Raw genomic sequence first — 5973 nt, 5'->3', positions numbered from 1 at the left:
CACAAGTGGACACACAGTAGATTTGTAGGACAGCTGTGGAATCCAGGCCTGAGGAAACTCAAAATCATGTAAGGTACTGTTAGAAAATCTGTCCTATCTTTGTTCCAGAGGAAGATATCTTTACTATGATAGGCAGGAAACAAATGTGCCCTCTTATTATTGTAAGGAGAACACTCTAAAATAATAACAAAAAGTACAGTATAGTAAGTACATTTTTTAAAAGTTAACTGTAAAACAGTCTCAGGCAGGTCTTTCAGGCCCTAGGAGATGACAACTTCATGTGGGTTATTGCCCCTAAAGACCTTCCAGTGGAACAAGAGGTGGAAGTGGAAGACAGTGATATTGATGATCCTGACTCTGTGCAGGTCTAGGCTAATGTGTGTGTTTGTCTTAGTTTTAAATAAGGTTTAAAAATTAAAAATAATTTTTAATAGAAAAGAGCTTATAGAATAAAAATATAAAGAAAGAAATTTTTTTGTACAGCTGTACAATGTGTTTGTCTTCTAAGTGTTATGAAAAACAGTGGAAAAGCTAAGAAAGTTAAAAAGTTTGTAAAGTAAAAAAATTACTGAAAGCTAAAGTTAATTTATTTTTATGAAGACATTTTAAAAAATTAGTGTAGCCTAAGTGCGCAATGTTTATAAAGTCTACAACAGTGTGCAGTAATGTCCTAGGCCTTCACATTTACTCACTGACAAACTCACCCAGAGCAACTTCTAGTCCTGCAAACTCCATTCACTAATTAGCATTTACTAATTAGCATTTACTAATGCTAATTAGCATTTACTGATGCTCTATACAGTTGTATCATTTTAAAATCTTTTATACTGTATTTTTTCTGTATCTTTTCTATGTTTAGAAACACACATACTTACCATTTTATTACAATTACCTACAGTTTCAGTATAGTAACATGCAGTATAGGTTTGTAGCCTAGGAACAACAGGCTATACATACAGTAGTAGCCTCTCCTATCTAGGTTTGTGAGAGTCCACTCTATGATGTTCTCACAATAACAAAATTGCCTAATGATGCATTTCTCAGAATGTATCCCCAATGTTAAGCAATGCATGACTGTGTATAGATTTTCCTGTTGTAATGTCTGTCTTTTATGCATGCATACAATTACTTTGAGTTGTTATTCTTTATCTGAAAAAAATTCAGCTAACGTAAGTTACATATGTTTGTGTAAAACAAAATGTAAGCAACTTTTTAAAATGTTCTCATTTTGCTTAGGTGTTAAGATACAGGCTAAATAGATTTTATTAATGATGGCTTCTATTACTGTTCTTATTTTTTAATTTTTTTATTACACATTAAGTTCTGGGATACATGTGTAGAACATGCAGCTTTGTTACATAGTGCCATGGTGGTTTGCTGCGCCCACCAACCTGTCGTCTGCATTAGATATTTCTCCTAATGCAATCCCTCCTCTAGTCCCCCACCCCCCGACAGACCCCAGTGTGTGATGTTCCACTCCCTGGGCCCATATGTTCTCATTGTTCAACTCCCACTTATGGGAGACAACATGCAGTGTTTGGTTTTCTGTTATTGTGTGAGTTTGTTGAGAATTATGGTTTCCAGCTTCATTCATGTCCCTGCAAAGGACATGAACTCATTCTTTTTTATATTGCTGCATAGTATTCCATGGTGTATATGTACCACATTTTCTTTATCCAGTCTATCACTGATAGACATTTGGGATGGTTCCAAGTCCTTGCTATTGTGAATAGTAGTGCAGTAAATATATGTGTGCATGTGTCTTTATAGTAGAATGATTTATAATCCTTTGGGTATATATCCAGTAATGGGATTGGTAGATCAAATGGTATTTCTGTTTCTAGATCCTTGAGGAACCGCCACACTGTCTTCCACAATAGTTGAAGTGATTTACACTCTCACCAACAGTGTAAACGTTTTCCCATTTCTCCACATCTTCTCCAGCATCAGATATTTCCTGAATTTTAAAAGATCACCATTCTGTCTGGCTTGAGATGGTATCTCATTGTGATTTTGATTTGCATTTCTCTAATGACCAATGATGATGAACTTTTTTCTTATGTTTGTTGACTGCATAAAATATTCTTTTGAGAAGTGTCTGTTCATATTCTTTGCCCACTTTTTGATGGTTAACTAAAGTCATGTGTTTCTTGCATTTCACTTACTAGCATAGTTTTTAAAGTATCTAGCATATATAGGGACAAGCCATCCTCAGTCAAGCATGAAACTGAATCTGAGGGAAGTTTCATAGAATTTGAAATAATTGTTATTATTCACATAAATAGCAATGTTATTTTTATTTTTATGTTCATTGTTGTAAAAATTTCTGTTTAAACTTTTTATAAACATTTTTTCCCATCTAATATTCATAGAATGTGTGTGGGATGGGAGATACAATTTCCTTTAACAGATGACAAAGAAGATTTAAATATGTATTATCGTTTATCCCAAATTGTATAAATTGCCAGAGCCAGGATATGAATACATGTTGACTTGACTTCAATAACCATGTTTTTTCATATATGCCAGTATACTCCCTATATTTTAATAGTTAGTTTTGAAGAGGGGTCAGAAAACTATGGCCTGTGTGTCAAACCTGGTGCACCACTAGTTTTGTAAATAGAGTTTATTGTTACACAGTCGCACTCATCCTTTTATGAATTGTTTATGACTGTTCTTGAGCTACAATGATAGAGTTGAATAGTTGTGAAAGGGATCATATGGCTCACAATGCCAACAATATTTACTATTTGACTTTTTATGAAAAAAAGTTTGCTAACTCCTGGTTTAGAATAATTAGTTACTTAAGCCTATGAATTAATTACAAAGTTAATATATGTCATTACATGGAAATGGAAGTGAATCACATTTTCTTCATTATTCCCTGGGGCATGAAATTCTCAAGAAGTTATTCTGGGGAGAGAAAAATCCATGAGTACCTTACTGGAGATTTATGCATAGAGAGCTGAGCCCTAGATAATTGGGCAGCAGTTCCCCTTTTAAAAAGGGAGGTGTTCTGGAATAATCCAGAGGAGGGGAAGGACTAAAGAAACTTACCACTGTGCTGGCCTAAAGAATTAAACTTGGAGAATTGATGTGCCAAATGATGTCAAACAAAGTTACTGTGCACTTGGCCAGGTGAGGAGGAAGTGTTGACAAACAGCACGTGGATATAAGTTTAGCCACTTGATCCTCTTGGATATAAACAGTTATGATTTTGAGTTTGATATTGAGTCAGAGTGCATCTGCTTGTTTTGAATAGAGAAATGTTTCAGTAAAAAATAAGTACTGATGGTTTTAAAAATATTCCAATCATGAAACTTACTAAAAAAAATAGTCTTTCAATGGTTTCCTAGAAACTGTATTATTTTGTCAGAGAAAAAAAAAATCTCTGAGACAGTTCTAAAAACATATTTGATCACATAAATATTCCTCAGTGTGTATCTTACTTGAACCACACAAAATCTGTGCTAACCTTGAATTTTCATCAACTTAGAAACTTTAATATGAAAGCTGAAGTACTCTGTCTTCTCCTCCCTAGAGTAATGGGAAAATTAAAGAGATAACATGAACCCCACCATTTTATCATATAGTACGGGAACTTAACCCAAAATTAATTAAAATGGCACATCAAATCAGGAAGTAATTATATGACATGTCACAATTATGTTATTCCTTGATCTCTACCATATAAAAATTAAATAAATATATTGGGATTTAATGACTTAGACCTCTAAGAGAAAGGGCAGACTTTCAAAACCTTAAAATAACACAAATATTTCGTTATAAAAATTTTCATTCTTCTTTCTTGGCATATTCTCAGTGAATCCTGAAGTCATTACCAATCTCTTTTTCAAACATTTATTCACTCATTCACTCCCTCAATTATAAGTAAGAGATCTAAGAAAGATAGGAACTAAGTAGTAAAGGTTATAAATTAAACATTATTGAATAATTTATAACCCTTTCCCATTTATAGAAGAAGGTCTCTATCCTTCTTAGAAGACATTTTTTTCATGCTACTAAAAAAAGACTAGATTTCTATATATAATAAAGAGGTAGCAAGATAATTGAGTAAGAAATGAAGAGGATAGTTGATTAGCTGGAGGTACAATTCAGATTGTTTTAGGCAGGTAAAAGTGAAAATGAGATTAGAGCCATTGCAGTATTGAATGAGTCTTTAGGGGAAGAGTCCCAAAGCAGATTTCTTTTGATAAGTTTTGCTGTGTATTGATAATATTACACTCAGTACTCAGTAATGCGTCTTGGTCAGAATTTTCATTTAATTGTACCACCATAGAGTGATGTGCCTTTGAGCAACAACAAAATAAGTATTGAATTATAATCTTTGAGTTGTTATTCTTTATCTGAAAAAAATTCAGCTAATGTAAGTTACATATGTTTGTGTAAAACATAATGCTGATAAATGCTAAGAATAATAAATACAGAGTACTGTGACAGCATAATTTAATTAATTATTAAGGTATCATTGAGGAAACACAATATGAGATTATCTGAAGACTTGAATAGGAATTATGCAATTATTCAAGAAAGGTTGTGGTGGGCAGAACATATTTTTGGTGCATTTGGTAGGAGCGGTTTTCAAATAATGGCAAAGGTAGAACCCAGATGGAAAGTCAGTTCAGATTCAACATGGGCTTATGAGATAAAGTAGTATACATAAAAATTCTTCCCAAAAAATTTGACTTGAAATGAAAAAAAAATTATAGCATATGGAAAGTAATATAGAATTCAAGGAAAGATTTATTTTTCTTTAATATGAGAGCTACCAGAGAATGTTTGAATACTCATGTACAACAATGTGTAGAAAGGGAAGATATAATCAATGGATGTGACTAAAAAATGAGTAGAATGGGATCCCAAATACAATGAGAGTTCTAGGATTATAGAAGAAGGGAAACCACAACTCTGACATCCATTATAACAAGAGTGATTAAAGAGAGTATTGGTGACTATTCAGTTTGGTGATGTTTGCAGTTTGCAGTTTGCAGTTTGGTGATGAGATGAGTTGAGTTCTTATCTGATGGCTTCAAGATTTTACAAAATAGTAATTGAGGTCATCAGCTAAAAGTGTGATGAAAAGATGAAGGGAGTGAGAGGTTTGATTAGTGTGGAAAATACATTAAAAAGTCATTGATATAAATATTTTAGCACCATATGAAAATAGAGTAAGATTGATGGACATTGTTGACTACTCAATTAATATTATTATGAATAATTAATGCTAATCTCTGTGATTTTATCTAACAACCTTCAATTGGCAGGATGTAAGCTCAAAGGAAATCAGCAGGATCTTGAGGAACATGAGAGAAGGGATGGAGAGAGGAGCATGGAAATTAAAGACATTGATAACAAAATGATCTTAATGATTGTCTCTGGAACTTAAGCAGGAAAAGAAGAAAGCTGAAAACACAACGAGGCTTATGGGAGAGGGATAAGTGCATGGAGCTTCTCAATGGCAAGTGTTATAATTGAGAAGTTTCATTAAGTATGCTGGAGAAATAGAAAAGAATGAGTCAGAGAGGGGGATGTGGAATCGATGATTTGTTAATGATGGTGCAGTTTTTGGTCACATTGCGAAAAATGGAGGAAGAAATAATCATCATTAAAGCTGAGGTTCTGAGCACTAAAAACATTTTATAATAAAAGCTGAAGAGGAGCATAGGTAACTATGACTTTCTGCTGTGAAGACATCTAGGCTCTTTTATTTTTAATTTCCTCCACAGATTCATTCTCTGGAACAGTCTCATAAAATACACATCTCACTTTGTAATTATTCATAACAGTAACTGTGACATTACAGTGCATTGCAAACATGTAATGATACAAATCTTGAGAAAGGCAATGTGAAATGAAAGAAGCTTTGCTCACAGTGACCATTCTTCACTAGAAAATAGACAAGTCTCTCCTACTCATAAAGTGGATATTAAATGCATTTGTTTATTATTTTGT

Source organism: Mandrillus leucophaeus, unplaced genomic scaffold (genome assembly GCF_000951045.1).
Source record: "Mandrillus leucophaeus isolate KB7577 unplaced genomic scaffold, Mleu.le_1.0 Scaffold1670, whole genome shotgun sequence".
Taxonomy (NCBI): Eukaryota; Metazoa; Chordata; class Mammalia; order Primates; family Cercopithecidae; genus Mandrillus; species Mandrillus leucophaeus.
Note: the sequence above shows the minus strand (reverse complement) of the source record.